The sequence below is a fragment of the Mesoplodon bidens genome (assembly GCF_964165515.1).
Source record: "Mesoplodon bidens genome assembly, chromosome: 1".
NCBI classification, from domain to species: domain Eukaryota; kingdom Metazoa; phylum Chordata; class Mammalia; order Artiodactyla; family Ziphiidae; genus Mesoplodon; species Mesoplodon bidens.
Window position 1 is genome coordinate 173,387,476 of NC_138176.1, and position 19,115 is coordinate 173,406,590.

Below are 19,115 nucleotides of genomic sequence, written 5' to 3' on the forward strand. Positions count from 1 at the left end.
CTGGAGCCGCTTGTTTGGGTGAGCTTTATTGTGCCTTAAAAAAAGATTAATTGAAAATGCAATGGGGTTGGATGGACGCAAAGATTTATCTACAAAGATATTCATCATAGTATGGATGATAATATTAAAAAATTGGAACCATGCCCAATTAGAAATTAGTTAAATTATGATATGCTCATTAAATAGAACTATATGGCTATTTTAAATTTTGAAGCACAGTGAATGATATACAAAATAGTATATGAAAATGTAATTGAGATCCCAGCTGAAAATTTGTCTCCTTGTGCATTAACTTTATAGAGGAACAGTTAAAGATATTGAAATAAGGTGCAAAATGCTATTTGAAAATGTAATTAATATACTGATTGAAAATCCTTTCCATTTGTAAATCAACTATCCCATTAACCAAGTTTGAGTTTCTGTATATACAGAAATTCTGTATATACAGGGGGGAAATTCAGTGCTTTATAAAAATCAGGATGGTCTTTTCTCTATTAGTTAGACATTACTGTATATTGTGTTTTAATGTAACTTTGTCTCTAACTCTTCAAGATGGCTTTTATCTTGAGGCAACATGGAGTGAACATTGGCTTTGGAATCAGATAAATCTGTTTTCAAATTCTGGCTTCATCTCCTAGCAGTTGTGTGACTTTGAGAAAATTACTTAACTTCTTTGATCTTTGGATTCCTCGTCTGTAAAACATGGATAATGTCTATTTCCCAAGGGAGTGAGGATTAATAACATTATGATTGCAAATCTCGTAAAACAGGGCCAGCCACTATAATGAGCACTCAACTGATATTAGTAAAAAACAGTACATGGGTAAAGGTGATGTTAATGTTGAAGAACTTCCAAAAAGTTTATATGTATGGTGAAAATAGAGAAGAAAATACGCATAAAAGTAATCACTTCTCTCTACAACTATTTCTTTGTTGTTGTTTTTTAAAGAAAAGGAGCCAGTAGGACTACCCTGGCGGTCTAGTGGTTAAGACTCTGTGCTTCCACTACAGGGGGCACGGTTCGATCCTTGGTTGGGGAATCAAGATCTCACATGCCCTGCGGTGCGGCCAAAAAAAAAAAGGAGCCAGTTGAGGTGTAAATGTGTGCCTGTTCTGATGCTTATAGTCATGAGAAATTATTATAACAAAAATTTCAAGCATTCAAAATTAAGGATTTCTTTAATGTTTGAATGTAACAGTTGTTACCTAACACTTTGGAGTTAGATAGATCTGGTTCAAATCCTAGTTCTGACAGTTCCTAGCTGTATAAACTCAAGAAAGTTACTTAACCTCTGTAAGCCTCAGTTGGCTTGTTTGTAAAACAGGGGTAATAACAGTAGCTATTTCATAAGTTGAAGGGTGATTAATGTGCTTGGCATCTAGTAAATGTTCAATATATGGTAGTTACTATTATTTAACAACTGTGGCCACATACCATACCATGATAAGAAGTAGAAGTAGAACTAGTGATGTGACTTGGTCCAAGGACACACTTTGAAGAGAAACTGAACTTGAACTTGTAGTTAATTCAGCGTATCTGTATTCTATGAAATATGCATAGTCTCATGAACAAACTGTGCTGCCTTCAGATCTTTGTACATATCCTCTTTGCTCAGGCTGCTCCCTTTCTCCACCTCTTTTCACTATCTTAGTGGGCCAAGTCGTATACAATCTTCAGTTCTTAGCTGAGAGTTGGCCCTGGGATTTCTTCTTTTTTCTGGGCTGGGTACCTCTCCAGTGTGGTGCCATAATTCACTGTCCTAACCCCCAAACACAGCACTTATTACAATACATATTTGCCTATTTACTTTTCTGTCTACCTTATTTTGTTTTGTACACCCTCATCTCTGTACACACACAGCACACAGAAGGTGATCAGAAAATATCTGTTGAATTCTTTTGTTCATTAGAATTTCCTACTAAATCTTTGGTTGTTTATCTTTTTTTAAAGTTTCAGGCTAAAGTAAGACAGATAAATAGAAATCATATTTACAAAGGAAACTTACAGACACAAAGAAAAAATATAAACTGGTAAAAGCAGTAATAACTTCAAAGTGACTTTCAAATAAAAATTTATTTATGGTGGATAAAATAACTGGAATTATGCTTTGTTTTCGTACCAGAAGGATCAAAGAACATCTGATTATAATAAAAAACCTGGGTTTGAATCCCAGCTCCAACACTAAATAACTTTGCTATTTTGAGCAAGTCACTTAATGCATCTGAATCTCAATTATCCTCATCTATCAAATGGTATAATAACAATTCCATCTCAGATGGTTCTCAGGTGGCAATGCATGTGTAAATTGTTAAACTGATAAATATTACCTAAAATAGGAAATATGAAAATGTATTACCTTCTCTTTCAAGCATTAATTTTAAAACTATCTGTTATAAAAGTTATACTTTTAAAAAACCCAAGAGCTATTATGGATAACCCAGCTTTCATTTATTCATCCAATAAATATTAACTGAGCATTTACTATGTGCCAGGCACCCTTCTAGGCCCTGAGGATTCATCAGTGAACAAAAGACAAAGTCCTTGCCCTCATGGAGTTGACATTCTAGTAGGGAAGATATAAATGTTAAGAAGAAAAATAAAGTAGGGCAAGGGAATAGAGAATGATTAGGTAGAGAAGAAGGTGTGCTACTGATATTTTGGCTAGGAATGTCAGGCAAAGCTTCTCATGCAGTGGAGAAGTTAGTCATGTGACCATCTGGGAGGAAGAAGTAAGTGTCAAGGCCAAGGGAGGTGAATGTTTGGTGTGTCCAAGTCCAGCCCAGTGGGCCAGGAGGTGAGTGAGAAAGAAGAGTGGAAGGCTAGAGCATGTAAGATCTTTCAGACCATGGGAAAGACTCTGAGTTTTACTAAATGTGTGAATGGGAAACCATTTTAAAGTTTTTTGAAGCAGATTACATGGTTTTGAAAAAGTTCAATTGTGGCTGCTATGCAAAGAATGCAAGAGATGATGCTGGTTTGGATCAATGTGTAGTATTAGAGGAAGATGGCGAGAAATGGTCAGATTTGAGATATCTTTTGAAAATAGAGCCAGTATGATTTGCTGATGGATTGAAAGTAGGGTACAAGAGAAAGACCAGAGTCAAGAATGACTCCAGTATTTATGGCCTAAGCAACTAGATGAGTGGTGGAATTATTTACTGGGATGAGGCAGGAGCAAGTTTTAGGAAGGGTTCTCTTAAACATTTCATTTGACAAATGTCAAAGTTCTCTTAGACATTTCAACTGGTGTGTTTAGGTGACATTGGACATTGCTTCCTTCTTTCTGCTTACTATAAATTGAAACAGATATTACACTGCTTTCAAACTAAGAATGAATAAATGCCATTGAAAACAGATTGTGCTTTTGATGAAATGGTCTTAGGTTTGAAATGAAGCAGTTAATGTGTCATCAAGACCAACTTTAGTAAATCATGTAAACTAATTTAGCCACATAGAATGCTTATTGAATGTTCTTCACTTTCTTTTGCTAAATATCTATATTTTTTCCCTACGAATTTTGCTGAAAAGAGGATCTGACCTAAGAACTTGCTGAAAATGTTAAGAGTCTTGTTTACAAAAACAAAACTTAATGCTGATACCTTTGGGCATATTTCTCAAGTCATGTTAACACTATTCTTCTGTAGGTTCTGAGAAGACCTTGTTGGAAATAACATGAGTTATAAACTCATCTTTTGGTTATAATATGAGCATTTAAATTGGGGCATTGACCGGAGAATTGGCAAAACCTAATATGAAGTAACTTGGATTAAAACATGAATACTGAAGTTTTCTGGCTATGAAATATTCTTAGATATTAAATGAGAAAACAAATCTGGTTTCTAGGGGAACACAGAAACTGTCTAATATTTAATAGTTATTTGGCTAGAGAGCTGGAATAGGAAAAGATAGACATCTTTAATTAACTCACCTCTAAACTGAGGAGCAGAACTACGCTGCTTACTTCATAGGTTTGTTTGTGAAGGAACTTTAGAAATGTAGAACACTATACAAATTTAAGGTAATCCTTTTCTGTAGGGGAGCACTAGTGTAAAGGATACCAAAACCAGAGCCCAAAGTTAGTATTTAATCTGAAATATAGCAAATAAATAGTATGGAAGTAAATTCTGTGACCCTTAAAAAAGGTAATGAAGCCAAGTAAGATGGCTTCAGGAATCTAGGACCAAAAAAAGGGTTTGGTGGTAGTCACAAAAATGAGGTTTTATTTCACTCTCAATTCACCATTCATGATGAACTTAACTCTTATACCGAAGTCCCAAATGAGAAAACTTTGTCAATCCCCATTAACTCAAAGATTCATTTTAAATAAGAAAAAAAATGTAAACATTTTCATCCTTCCTCGGCCTCTTAATATTTGGGTCCATTTTCTTTAGGTGTTTAAGGATTTGAAAAATGATAACTTCCCTAGTTGACACATTTGCTAGATTGGAAGAGGAGCAAGGACCCCAATTTGGCTTGTGATCTCAAGATCTAGTTCTAGTTCCAGCCCTTGGTGTGAAGGCTCTGCTGGGCCTCTCTCAGACCGTGGGGTGCATTGTGACTCCAAGTGGAGGGCTATGTAGCACACAGTCTATACAGAGCTTGTCAAGGTGACTCTAGTTATACATGAGCTGTAGGAACTCTTCAGTGACTGCAGGTAAATAGTCACACCAACTTTTGTGCCCACCAAAAATGTAACTGCTGAAAATATGTTCTTAAATTTCTTAACACACCATTTTGTCTGTACATGGGTTGTTCCCTTTAAGCAAAAGCCCAAGGCCTTAGCAGTTTTAAAAGCTCTTTGTCAGCTGTAAAGCACCATAAAAATTTAAGAAAATATTTCTGTGGTGTTTAATCCTTCTATATCTCTTAAGAGAAGGAAAGAGATAAGAAAATCTTTTCATGTTTTTGGCTTGTTATAGGCAATAACACCATGCTACAAGCAATGCCTTTGTCAAATCTCAATGTCAATGAGGAGACTAATTATTCTGGGGTTAGCAGTCTCATTCATCTTCTATTTTCAGGTTAATGAGCTGAGTTCATTACTCCTATTGCATCCAGGAGTTAACCTAAAAAATTTAGCTGTCACCTTTTCATGTACTAACATTAGTTCATTAAAGTCCTTTCACAGTGAAACCTAATTTACTTGTAGTCCCGTTTCTTCAAAAATAAGTTTGAAAAACCATCTCTATGAATTCCAAAACCCTGTTGGGATAAAAATTCATTCAATTTCTTGTGTCCATGAATTGTGGTTCTGAGTCCATTCCATTGAATGTGTGCCTTTGTAAGCTAGAAACTATATTCTATTATACAATAGATGTATTAGAGTCTGTAGTAGAGTCTGTATTCTAAATTATACACATATGGAACACTGGCGCTTTAATACGTTGTTAGGAGTTCCAATAGCATTAGCCATATTCTACAAGTGGGAATAGAGACAAACCTCCAGAATTTGGATAATGTCCAACTGTTTGTTTCATACTCCATTATTATAAGATTCTGTAATGTTTATAATTTTGTGTCACGACAAAGTAAGTATAGTGTGCATATATTTCAGATTTCATGGGATGGCCTTGATTTTAAATATTGTGATTATTGTCAAATGGTGCATCAGACAGCATATCTTAATTTTTGTTTAAAAATATGTTTATTATATCTAGAAAATAGCTATTATTTTATTTATTATTTATTTATTTATTATAGCTATTATTTCCTAGGAAAGGATTATATGGATTTTATGTGAAGTTAAGAGTTATTAAGGAGAGACTAAAAAGTTAAAATAATTTTTAAATTTAGAGCTTGTAGAATTCATTTCATCATTACCAATGTGAAAGTAGTTGAATAATAATTTTTTGAGAAAGGAAACTGGTTAGCTGTTTTGTTTCTTTCAAACTGATCAATGTTAGTATCTTTAACAAGTGTGAGTAAAAAAATCTGTTGATAAGATAATAAAATTTCTTAGCACCCTTACTGTAATGTTCACTTTTTGGGAATGGAAATACAGATTAACTCATGTTTTCTTTATCTTTGTTTATACGGTTATTAAAATATAATTCAAGTTGTGCATCTAATTACTGCTAATAGTGCAATGTACCAAGCCAAACACTTGCCACTGACTGTCAAGTGTCTTTCTGATGCAGCTGAAAAGGGAAGGAGGGAGGGAGAGAGAGAGAGAGGGGGAGAGAAAGAGAGAGAGGGGGAGAGAAAGGAGAAAGAAAGAGCAATGTCCTTTGAGCAAGACTTGCTGCAGCTGTTGTGTACATTAATCCAGGGAGCAGATCTCCCAACACTAAATATAGCAAGCATATCCTTTTACATGATAAAAAAGATGTTAAATGAAAGTCTTTAACTATGGAGTCATATTATTTTAGATTTGATTTCCTTTTAAAAGGAAATAGGTATTGCACACATATTCTCTATACAAACACCGTAATTTTAATAAATGAATGTATGGAAAATGCCAATGATAATACACATGCCACGACTTCCTCTGTTAAGATATTTTCCTTTAGGACCCGAGTAGGCTGTGATCTCTGAGGGTCTCATCAGTCCCCTTCAAAATTTGACCACATAGAAAACTTTATTTTTCATGTAATTTTGTGTCCCATCATATGTAATTAGAAAGTTATCCTCGGTTTCACTCTAAGCAACAGTAATTAGGTCTCGCAAATATCCCTTTCCCATTGTCAGTTTCTTGTTATCAAAACATACTTGAGAACTTAAATCTGGATATTACCTTTCTTTTTTTAGTTGACCCAGATGAGGATGTCCAAACCAAGCACTCCACCGTGATGATAATTATCCAAGGAGAACTTTTAGATGAAAGCACAGGAGAAAAAGAAAATTCTTCACACCCTTGGAAATGGAGAGTAGCCGTCCATAGAGTGAGGAGTTAACCTTAGGTTCAGTGAAGATGGCTGTTAGAAGCTGGACAACCTGTCACCACCAGAGCCAGAGCATTTGTTAGCTCACAGGTCCCAAGTTATTTTGAGCTGTATAAACCATGTGCCTGTGAAACATTCCACCTGATTGGATAGGAGAAAACTGAGCAAAGGGATTCCACAGCAGGACAGCACCTATGGGAGGTGGGGGTCAGTCAGTTTTCCTACCTATAGAATTTCACTTACAGCTAGAGGCCTAAGTTGTTTATTGATTTATGTTTGGAATTAATACTAAATTCATTATAACACATTCCATCTGTCAAATAAAATGGCATTATTTTTTGAAATATATCAAAATACTTAATTTTTAAGAGAATTAACTTAATTTTTTTTAATAATTAATTTTTATTGGAGTATAGCTGCTTTACAATGCTGTGTTAGTTTCTACTGTACAGCAAAGTGCATCAGCCATACATATACATATATCCCCTCTTTTTTGGATTTCCTTCCCATTTAGGTCACCACAGAGCACTGAGTAGAGTTCCCTGAACTACATAGAAGGTAAGAGAATTAACTCTAATTCATGGGAAATTTACTCTCATTTAACCACTGATACATTTTAGGAAATTTGTCTATGAAAAGCCAGTATGAAAGTGAGGTCCAACATTTTGGACCTCAAACCCCAAAGCTGAGAGGTTTTTTGTTTTTTTTTTTTAACTGTTTGTCCAAAGGCTTAGCAAAAGCAGAGAAGATAACTAACATTAAAAGTTGTTAACTAGATAGAGATCACAGAAAAAATGGAGAGGAAAAAGCCATCAGTCTGAGAATAAACCCAGTAACAGATTAGTTTGAACAAACTTTTTCAGAAAAAAAACTAATCAGATACTGTTTAAAAGTCAAAATTACTGTATAATGTAACACATTACAACTCCTATTCATTTTTTAGTACCTGGAATAACTTTTTTTTGTATATTATTTTGAAAAAGTCTATGCCAGATTTCTTCTTTTACAAGCATTGCCGAACAATAAAAGAGAATCCTTAGCCAAACCAACATCTGCTCAAAAACCTACTTTGTCAAAGTATAGGCTCTTTGATATTAATTTCATATATTTTCAGAATATGAATTTGGAAAAAAAAAGTTAACCCCATTATTTCAGTCTTGGTAGAAGCCTGGGTTTTGAAAATTCAGATAAATGCCATTGGTTTTTTTTTTTTTTTTAAGGGTCATTCTTAGATTTGGGTAGCATAAAATACATTGATTTAAATCTACCTTTCTTAATTAAATCACACAATACTTGTAGAATTTCTTCCCATTCATTCAACAAATATTTATCTAATGCCTACTGTGTACCAGGTACTGGGTATAAAGCAGTGCACAAAATATACCAGAATTCCTGCCTTCATGGCATTTACTAAGAGATCTTTTTACCTTTTTCAGTCACCTTGAGACTCCCTATAGTATATTGAATAGATATAAAATTTGTTTATTATGATCAAATCAGAAGCTTCACTATACCTTTTGTTAAGGAACTTTGAGTTTACACAGGCAAAATGAAAAAGACTATTGAGGAAAACTTTAAAATAATCCAGACTGAAAGCACTATTACTGAGGAGGGAAGAGGGCACAAGAATAACTGAGTTATATGGATAGGTTACTTTCATTACTGCATTAATCTAGATCTTCAGTGTACAGGGTTGTTTGCTCTCTTATCTGTGCTGAAATTAACCTCAAGACTACTTAATTGTGTTTCTGCATTTTCTATTTAGGTAGGTCCTCCAACGATTTCTTTTTATTTAAAGAGAGGATCTTCCACCACTATCCCTTTCAGATCTTGATGCATAATGAATATAAGTGCTGCTAAGTCTTGAGTCAGGACAGGAAAAAGTAAAACCTCCATTTCATTTAGCACAAAGATGTGCTACAATTTGATTTTCCAAAGGGAAATGTCTGCACACACTGTAAGTGAACATATTTCTGCTTCCTTGCAAACTGTTCCATGATAAGCCTGGTATCCTACCTTTCACTCAAGTATAGAACACTGAGGTGGAAGGAGACCCATACTGAAAGATAAACTAGAGTTGGTTGGGCAGTGGAATTAGGAATCAATAGGAAGAATTAAAATCAGTTTAAAATGCCAAAAAAAAAAAAAGTTACGGCAAAAAGAGTCAAAGAATTTCTGAATAGCAGTAATCTTTCTTTCATTTTTACTGTAACATTTTCAAATACAGATAGTGTACAAAATTTTTTGAGCTCTTTGAAAAAAAAGGTGCATATAAATATTTCAAATAAATAATATTCAGCAACTGTGGATACCTTGCTTACAGTATATCAACCTTGTATTCTAGATTCTAGTTTTTTTGTTTTGTTTTGTTTTGTTTTTTTGCTGTACGCGGGCCTCTCACTGTTGTGGCCTCTCCTGTTGCAGAGCACAGGCTCCGGACGCGCAGGCTCAGCAGCCATGGCTCACGGGCCCAGCCGCTCCGCAGCATGTGGGATCTTCCCGGACTGGGGCACGAACCCGTGTCCCCTGCATTGGCAGGTGGACTGTCAACCACTGTGCCACCAGGGAAGCCCTAGATTCTAGTTTTTTAAAATTGGTTTCTGCTCCCAAGTAATGTAGCCCCTACCCTGCATATCATCTTAGTAATTGTATAAACATTACACCACAAACCTCCTAGTTTAGATTTTACCAGAGTTTACTGGTACAAAGAATACTTTTTAAAACTTAAAAAATATATCCAACATAGTTAAAAACAAATTTCATAAGTGACAAGTAAACACAAGTTTACATGTCTTAAGCCTTCCCCATAAAGTTGAGTGGCCCATCTAACACATGTGTTTATTGTGGTTTGAACATGATCTTGTGCTTGCCTTCAGCTGTTTTCTTAATTCAGTCACTCAGTTATAGAAACAGTTTACTCACATTGAGGTGATCCACAGGAATGCCAAGGAATCTGGAAGATCTATGACAGGAAGTCTTCACTTGGAGGATAAGCATGTGAGAATTTCTGTGCTAGTAGATTCATATAAAATTTTTGTATTTTTCCAGATTGCTTTAGATTTTTATTCTTTAAAAGAAATTTCTGACATATACCAAATTTTCAATGAGTTTTGCTTAAAGTTTATAGATTTATATTGAGGTATTCCCCTCAAGTATCAGATGAAAAAACAACAATCCTCTATATCTTATTTTTTAAAGAATAGAGACTTGTATTATTTTCTAACCTTTGCTAATGAGAATAACACAGCAGAGGCAAGTTCTTGACCATCCAAAACAATGTATGTATGGTGGATTATAGAGGGTCTTAAACAAACCCCATGATACAGTGTAATTGAGAACTACAATTAAATCCTTAAGAAATGTCTTTTTCATGTCAACGGTACTGAAAACACTTGCTTAAAACTAAAACTAAAAAAACTAAAAAGCTATAAGTTCAAAACCTATTTAGTTTTAAAAACTAAAAACATTTTAAAAAACTATAAACAGAATACTTATTATCCTGAAAAGTAAATTTGTGATTACCTGTCCCTGGAGAAGGACCGTTCCTGTATCAATCAACCAGGATCATCCAAAGCCCAAATCTCACTGCCTAACTTGTGTCAGCCACAAAAGTAGCATGAAGGAAATGTGATACTGCCCCGCCAGAGTAATGAAGGGTATTTACAGGGTTCCGTGGCAGATCCAGGGACCGTCATTTAGAACAGATTGCTCTTTTGGGTCAACTTTAATAACTCAGTCTGCACGATGTCCTTAACCTGGATGGATGGTGTGGGTGGATAATGACTAAGATGACTAAGGAAACAGACTTTATTGATTTCTCCTTTGATGAGATGAAAAGGATAATAAACATGAAATTTTAAAGAATAAAAGGTAAGGAATCGGGGCTTCCCTGGTGGCGCAGCGGTTGAGAGTCCGCCTGCCGATGCAGGGGGCACGGGTTCGTGCCCCGGTCCGGGAGGATCCCGCATGCCGCGGAGCGGCTGGGCCCGTGAGCCATGGCCGCTGAGCCTGTGCGTCTGGAGCCTGTGCTCCACAACGGGAGAGGCCACAACAGTGAGAGGCCCGCGTACCACCAAAAAAAAAAAAAGGTAAGGAATGCACAACATATCCATACGGAGGATGCATGTGACACGTGTAAACATCTTTACCTGATACAAAACTGTGAGTATGGTTGATACATTTATTAAAGTAATTATGGGAAAATAATCAGTTATTATAACACTTAATGTGTGCTCCCCCAGTTTTGGGGTAGATTAAAGCTTTACTATGTGGTTTTCATGAAAGCACTGTAAGGCTTCCTTTACTTGTGCTTTTGATATGGAGGACATATCAAAGTTTACACTTGTTTTTTTTTTTTTTTTTTTTGTGGTACGCGGGCCTCTCACTGTTGTGGCCTCTCCTGTTGCGGAGCAAGGCTCCGGACACGCAGGCTCAGCGGCCATGGCTCATGGGCCCAGCCGCTCCATGGCATGTGGGATCTTCCGGGACCGGGGTCCGAACCCGTGTCCCCTGCATCGGCAGGCAGACTCTCAACCAGTGCGCCACCAGGGAAGCCCCAAAGTTTACACTTTTTAGGAAGTATTATTTCTAAGAAGAAAATCTGTTCCCAGAGTTTTTTTTAAAAAGAGCATCTATGATTAACTGAAGAAATCCAGGACAATTAGTATCAGGCATATAATCCTGAGGTCTACAATTGATTCCTCCTGCTCACCACATTAACATAATGATTATATTAACACACATATAAACTTATCATCTCAGTAGAAGTAAGTTAACATTCTTTAGCTGTATGCTAGGCACTATGTTAGGCTCTTCATGGACATTGTACTTTATTTTACGTATTCCTTCAACAAACTATGAAGTAGGTACTGTTAGAATTCTCATTTTACAGGTAAGAAACTAAGGCTTAGAAAGAGGTTAAAAACTTGCCCAAGGTAACACAATGGGTGAGTGACTGAGCCAGGATTAAACCTAAGGCTAACTCTAAGTCTGTGCTCATAACTACTGCACATATTTAAAAGTTTGCATTTCTGCAGTATTTGAAAAAAAATTAAGGGTAAAAATGAACATAAAACCTACTGTCTCTTTTAGTAAGTATTTTAAGGAAACACTGTTGAATTTTGTTTATAATTTTTCTGACGGAAAGGAACCCTGTGAAATTCTTTTGTATGACTAAACAAACAAGCAAAGAGAAAATATAGAAAGAAAAAAAACGAATGCTTTCAGAAACATTGTATCTGCAGTATTTTAGCTGAGAACATGAATTGATATGTGGACCGAAACATTAGGCATTAATGCTGAAAGATAGGGCATTGGAAGGCACTCTGAATGCTTTAACAGACCTATTTTTTTGTTCCATTTATGATAGTCATTTTGTTCAGACAATTTAAGACCTTTGTTCTTTTGAAAGTAAATTTCAGTGCTTTGTGTTATTTCTCAGCACATCAACATGGGTCAATAAATTTTTTCCAAGTTAAGGGTAGGAAAATAACACTTGAAATATTCTCTCTTCATAATGCTATCACTGAATATCTTAAATGCCAGTGTGCCAGTCTCTGGGTGATTCCACTCAGATTCTATTTTTGGGCAGCTTGGGCATCTCAGAAAGCTGAAAATAAAGTTCAGTGTTCTTATGCATAACCCAAATAATCACACTAACACTAATGATGTGAAGGAAAGGAAATGGGAATTAACATTTCATCCAAGTGTACTCTAAGACAGGAGCAGCCTAAGTTATCTCTTATTCAACACTTACAGCAACCCTGAAAGTTATTGCTATTTGCATGTTACAAGGAGGAAACTAAGGCTTAAGGAAGTTTAGCCTTCCCAAAGGTAGCCAACCAGTGAGCTGCACAGCTGGGTGAATTCAAACCTAGGCCTCTTAGTTTAAAATGTATTCTCTTTTCATTGCCCCCCACCCACTGTCTTCTCATGAAAAGTAATTATGTAGGTTAGTTCAAAAATCAGAAATCACCCAAATGGGTAGACCAAGGATTATTAAAGTTATTAACTTTGATTTTAGGGACTTGGTGTTTATTTAACAGAAGCAAGAAGAGAACAGGAAAATAGCATAAGACTAAGTCTTAGACTGTTTTCACAAAGAAGACTCAATAAAATTTGTTGACTGAAATAGCAAGAGCTAATACACATTTCTGAGAAGTTATTACCTGAAATCTATCAAAAGGAATTTGTATTTTATATCCCTATTCAAGTTCTTATTTTTATTTGCATATGGATCTACCCATTTGGTGTTTCTTGCTTTAGCAAACTTCCTATCAAATAAGGTCAGCATACTTTAATGGAAGACCTGAAAAACCTTTTTTATTTTGCCTCATCACCCAACTGCTTTTCATTCCAAACTGAGAATGGATTAGTTAAAATGTAGTCTAACCAAGAAGTCTCCTGTTAACATATTAGAGATTCTCTCCTTTCATCTTCTAACCTAGACAATAAGCTTTAATTAAAAATGTAGGTGAGGGAATTCCCTGGAGGTCCAGTGGTTAGGACGCTTTCAATGCTGGGGGCCCGGGTTCAATCCCTGGTCAGGGAACTAAGATCCCACAAGCCACGTGACTCAGCCAAAAAAAAAAATGTGGGTGATAATGTCAATAAAAGGGATAAGCAAATATATACAATGTCACAGGGGACTTAAACACAAAAACTTACCACAGTGTAAACTGAGCTGGGGATAAATCTGTTTGTATACAGCCCACTGGCCTGACAATATTGTGCAGATTTCAAATAGAAATAAGAAAAGCCTTGGTATAATCAGAAATGTGATCATTTTGATCCTATAAAACATAAACAACCTTTCTGGTCTGATCTGCCACTCTTCTACACAAATCCTTGTCTCCAAAAAGTTCCACCAGTATTTCCTTGCTTTATCTTTCCTTCCTGCCTTTGTTCATTGTTTCTTCCAATTATTATGTAATTAAACAACTAATGGTTATAACATTTCTTATATTGCTGAATTAAACTGAGTTTTCATCTATGCATTTATGCTTTATCTATTTAACTAGATCACCTCCTTGAGAATCGAAGCCATAAAAAAATTTATATAGGCCACACAGTTTTAATCTCAAGGCATGGCACAAATTAGTCACTTAATAAATATTTGTCTGTAGCATGCTATAAAAATAATCTATTAATTGTTGAGTTGTCCTAAATTATTCACACAATTCAACAAATATTTAATGAATGCTTATTGTGTGCCAGAAAAGATCAAATGACCTAAACTCTCAGCAACATTAACTGATTCAATTGTCATTAACAATTATGATGTTAGTTTAACACAAATACTGTTAAGAATCAGTTCAAATGAGGAAAGGAGCTCAAAATGGTTGTTCTTTGTGCACCAGTCATTGAGTAATTACTATCAATATACGTGCTTTGGCTTAGTGGATGCTCACAATTCTTAAGATAATTGATATGGGGGACTTTTGCTTTTGGAAATGATTGGGGCTGTTTACAGCACCCACCTTGCCCAAGAGTTCTTCTGTAGGTGCCCCATAAGAGGCACTTTCATACTTTTGCATCTTCCTTAACTGGCTTAACCACTATTTTTCCTACCCACCTTGGAACAACCTTTGTTTTACATCAGGTCTTTACTTTCTGTCCAAGCCCTAGAATCAGACTCTTTTTTCCTTCTATAGACTGCTCCTCTTGAGTTTTGGACTTAAAAACCCTACTACGGGGCTTCCCTGGTGGCGCAGTGGTTGAGAGTCCGCCTGCCGATGCAGGGGACATGGGTTCGTGCCCTGGTCCGGGAGGATCCCACATGCCGCGGAGCGGCTAGGCCTGTGAGCCATGGCCGCTGAGCCTGCGCGTCCGGAGCCTGTACTCCACAACGGGAGAGGCCACAGCAGTGGGAGGCTCATGTACCGCAAAAAACAAACAAACAAACAAACAAAAAACCCTACTATGCATAGCTGAGAGGCAGTTCTGTCTGTTCTTATGCCCTGGTTTTTGAGATTCCAGCTCAAGTCACAGACTGAGTTGCCTGTTTTCTCAGAAAGGAAGAGTCCAGTACACTTAAAACACACATATATTCTCTAATTTAGATCAAGATTTCAACTACTGGTGGCTGACTGCAAATTGGACTTATTAAAATGCAGATAAGCCAGAATGAATTACTCAGCTCTCTGGTGATCCTAGCTGACCCTGTCCAGTGTCCACACCAACCAAGCTTTATTGTTCATATTTAATGCATAATTTAATTTAATACAACAACCCAGGAAGTATGAATTGTTATCCCCATTTTATGGAGAATGAAACTGAAAAAATTACATGCTACTGTGGGTTTTGCAAATTCAGGGATCTGAAAAAGTCTCAGGAGGTACACCCTGAGATCATCCAAGGTATTCTATATCATTATCCTTCTTTGTGTAGAGGAGGAAACTGAAGATCAGAGAAAAAATTTCCACAGGGCCCCCTCAGAGCTGTGATTCACACCCAAGTATACATGACACCAAAGCCCAAGTTCTTCTCTACTACATGGCATCTCCTTTCAGAGGAATACACCCTTGTTAGCAATGCATTTGAGAATCAATTTTGAAAAAACTCAGAAGATGTAGAGTTACAAGAAGGAGACCTCAAGTGGTATTAGGATTATGATGATTTAGTGATTTCCTCCAAAATCCTTCCAAGTCCTTGGAAATCTAGATGATTTCCTATCTCTGACTGGTCAAAGAAATAATTTAGAAGAAATTGAAGCAGCCATAAATAATAAACAATTATCTTGGTGCATCTCTATCTGCAAATTACTAGACATAGTGAAATTAAGCATGTAGAGATCATATTTTAAGTAGACATTTACTTAGCACTTCATCTTTTTGAAGTTATTTACAATCATGTATTGGTTACTATGTTCTAATAACAATGACAAAACTACACCACTGTCCGTGAAGTTGGTCTTTATTATGATTATTTTGTACATAGGAAAATTAAACACTAGAATGGCCATGCAAATGTAAATGTAAATCAGCAGTAAAACCCAGATTGCCAAGTTCACATTATTAATTTAGTTTAATAAGAGCTTTTTTAGGGGAACACCCCAAAGTTTATCTACTGGCAAAACTGGAGCAATAAATATGTGCTAAATTAGGCTTAGAACACACTTTGAATAACTGAGTAGAGATGGCAACTAAAAGAAACATAAAACAGTAATTATTTTCTATTTCTATTTTTCTATTTCTAGCTGGTAATTATGGCAAATAATATTTTTCTAAGTCTTAAGAAAACTGTGAGAACCAGATTAATTTCTTTTATTCTTTAAAATGATCTAATTGCTCATGAACTTTATTTTAAAGGTCATTTATCTCAATGTACTAAAAACTTCCTTCCTAGCTACTATGGGAAGTCTCATAAAATAGAGACTCAGTTTTTCAGAAAAAATTCTTATCTGCTTTTTAATTTGTATGAAGAATAGGTGGAAGAAATCCAATTACTATGTTAACAAAAAGAGGCAGCTGGATTGCTTATTTGGTGATCATTCACTATGTTTATATTGGGATAGCATGGTAGGCAGGGTTTTATTTGATTTAATTCTCTCCTCTCTATTAATTTAGAAATGTTAAGGTCAGAGGATGTTTCCAAGTTCAGGTAATGTTTAGCTTAAACAATGAAAAAAAAAGTAAGCATAAAAACCATTGTAAAATCAATGTCTTTAAGTACCTTAAAATCAGAATAAGGGACTTCCTTGGTCCAGTGGCTAAGACTCCATGCTCCCAATGCAAGGGGCCCAGGTTCGATCCCTGGTGAGGGAACTAGATCCCACATGCTGCAACGAAGATCCCGTGTGGTGCAACTAAGACCCAATGCAGCCAAATAAATAAATATTTTTAAAAAATCAGAATAGGATGCACGTGAATCAAATTTAAGCAAGATCCATCACCTCTTTTCAGAAACAAATAATAACTAGTACAGAAAGATGAGCAGTTTTAAAGTTGAGACATTGATATATGCCCTGTTTGATTTGAACTGAGAATGTTTAAAATTTATATCAGTGGTATAGTAAGATGTTTAAAAGAAGAAGTCAAATAAATGCTATAATTAGGCAGAGAGAAATTATATTTAGAGTTAGATTCTACCTCCACCACTTATTATCTGAGAAGGCTTAGGCAAGTTATTTAATTTCTCTGTGCTTTAGTTTCCTCAGCTCTAAAAAATGGGAGAAATATTAGTACCTAACTCATGGGATTGCTGTGACAATTAAGTAAATACTCTTAGAATAATACCTGGCTCCTAGCAAGTGGCCAGTAAATGTTAACTATCATTATTACCATTCTTATCATAAAAAGATATATTTTAAGTAAACATCTTTTATTCTGGCTTTGTGAAGTCACAGGGAGTGAAGTATACACATTTGCGCTGAGCTGTAAACTCTAAGGAAAGGACAGAGGCTGAATGGGCCATTTAGACTGATGACTCAGACACAGCCGCAGTTCAGGTTTCCAGACTGATTCAGTCCTTGGCTTCTGTCCTGTCACTGACAACAAAAATGCCAATTAGTGCAAGAGTGATGAGTTTTTTTAACATGGATGCTGTTCATTAAAGATTCAAATCAGATCACTTACATCTTGTATAGGACACCAATAGTGATCAACCAAGTTCAGCTGTAAACCAATGACATGGAGGTAAAATGCTTCATATCTAGTTACTGTGATCCTGAACCATCTGCTTCTGAATTCTAAATTTTCAACTCAGCCACTGCCAAGGGGCTAAACATAGCTAAAGGGTTGAAATTATAATTTGATCTGACAACCCAAGTATCAAACAAGCCTACTTTAGCCAAATAAGTAGAGTGGTGACAAATATCAGAGCAGTATATCCACTCTGTGGTATGTGCTTTATGACAAGAAAATAATAATTGAGAGTATTGGTAAATATCTTATTTCTTATCTGATCTAGAAAGGGATGTCAGCATAGATTGGTATAAAACTTTAGGTTGACAAAACTATTGTCAAGGTAAAGTGATTTAGAGAGGAGAAATCTAGGGAAGTGAGGGATATCTTAGAATTCCCATGATCCTGAATTGTCCAATGGACTAATGTTGAATGTATATAAACACCACATGGAATAAGATAAAGAAAATTAGATCTACTAAATAAATGCTGATAATGATGATGAAGTGGAGTAGATGTCAAATACAAAGAGCAATGATGTTTTAAATCCTATTATTTAAATGATCTTTTGTACTAACACTACATTTGAAAAGTGTTTTATTGTTTTTTATTAGCTATTTCTCATCAGAGTCCTGTCAGTAGATCTGCTTTAATACTCACATTTTACATATGAGGAAGCTGACATAAACAATAATTAACTAGTTAGGGGCTTCCCTGATGGTGCAGTGGTTAAGAATCTGCCTGCCAACGCAGGGGACACAGGTTCGAGCCCTGGTCCGGGAAGATCCCACATGCCGCAGAGCAGCTAAGCCCGTGCACCACAACTACTGAGCCTGCACTCTAGAGCCCACAAGCCACAACTACTGAAGCCCACATGCCACAACTACTGAAGCCTGCGAGCCTACAGCCCATGCTCCGCAACAAGAGAAGCCATCGCAATGAGAAGCCCTCGCACCGCAATGAAGAATAGCCCCTGCTGACCGCAACTAGAGAAAGCCTGCGCACAGCAACGAAGACCCAACGCAGCCATAAATAAATAAATAATTAAATTAAATTAAATACAAAAAAAGCTTGCCAACTGAAAAAAAAACCATCTTCAGTCTTTTGAAACTCTCTATACAATATATGAATAAAATAAGTCCTTGACATTCACAGTAGGGTGTACCTTAAGCCATTTGTGGATCCCTTATACCATTGTTGTATTTGATTTTTCAGATAAAATGTGTATGAGATCATAATTAGAGAACTGATGGTTGCTTAGGCTCAGGGACCATGTAAGTGACTAGCCCTGAACCCCCAGGTCCAGGTGTACATGTTCAAAGTGATACCTCAGCAAAATCACAAATTATTGTGTCATGGACTTTCAGGATAGTTCCTTGTTTAGTCAAAAATGCCAAATGTTAAATGTGTGAATGCCAAGGGCTTTTTTGTATTTTTGATCAAATTCCTAAGTCCATGGCTGAGTGGCACTGCCAGTGGCAGGAACAAGGGATGCTCACACTTGAGGAAGCCATGAATTCACTCAAGCTAGGTCCTCGGATGAAGTGAAGCCAGTTTGCAACCAAACAAACCCCTGGGACCAGGATGTAGAGAGTAGGCTGTGGCCAGAGC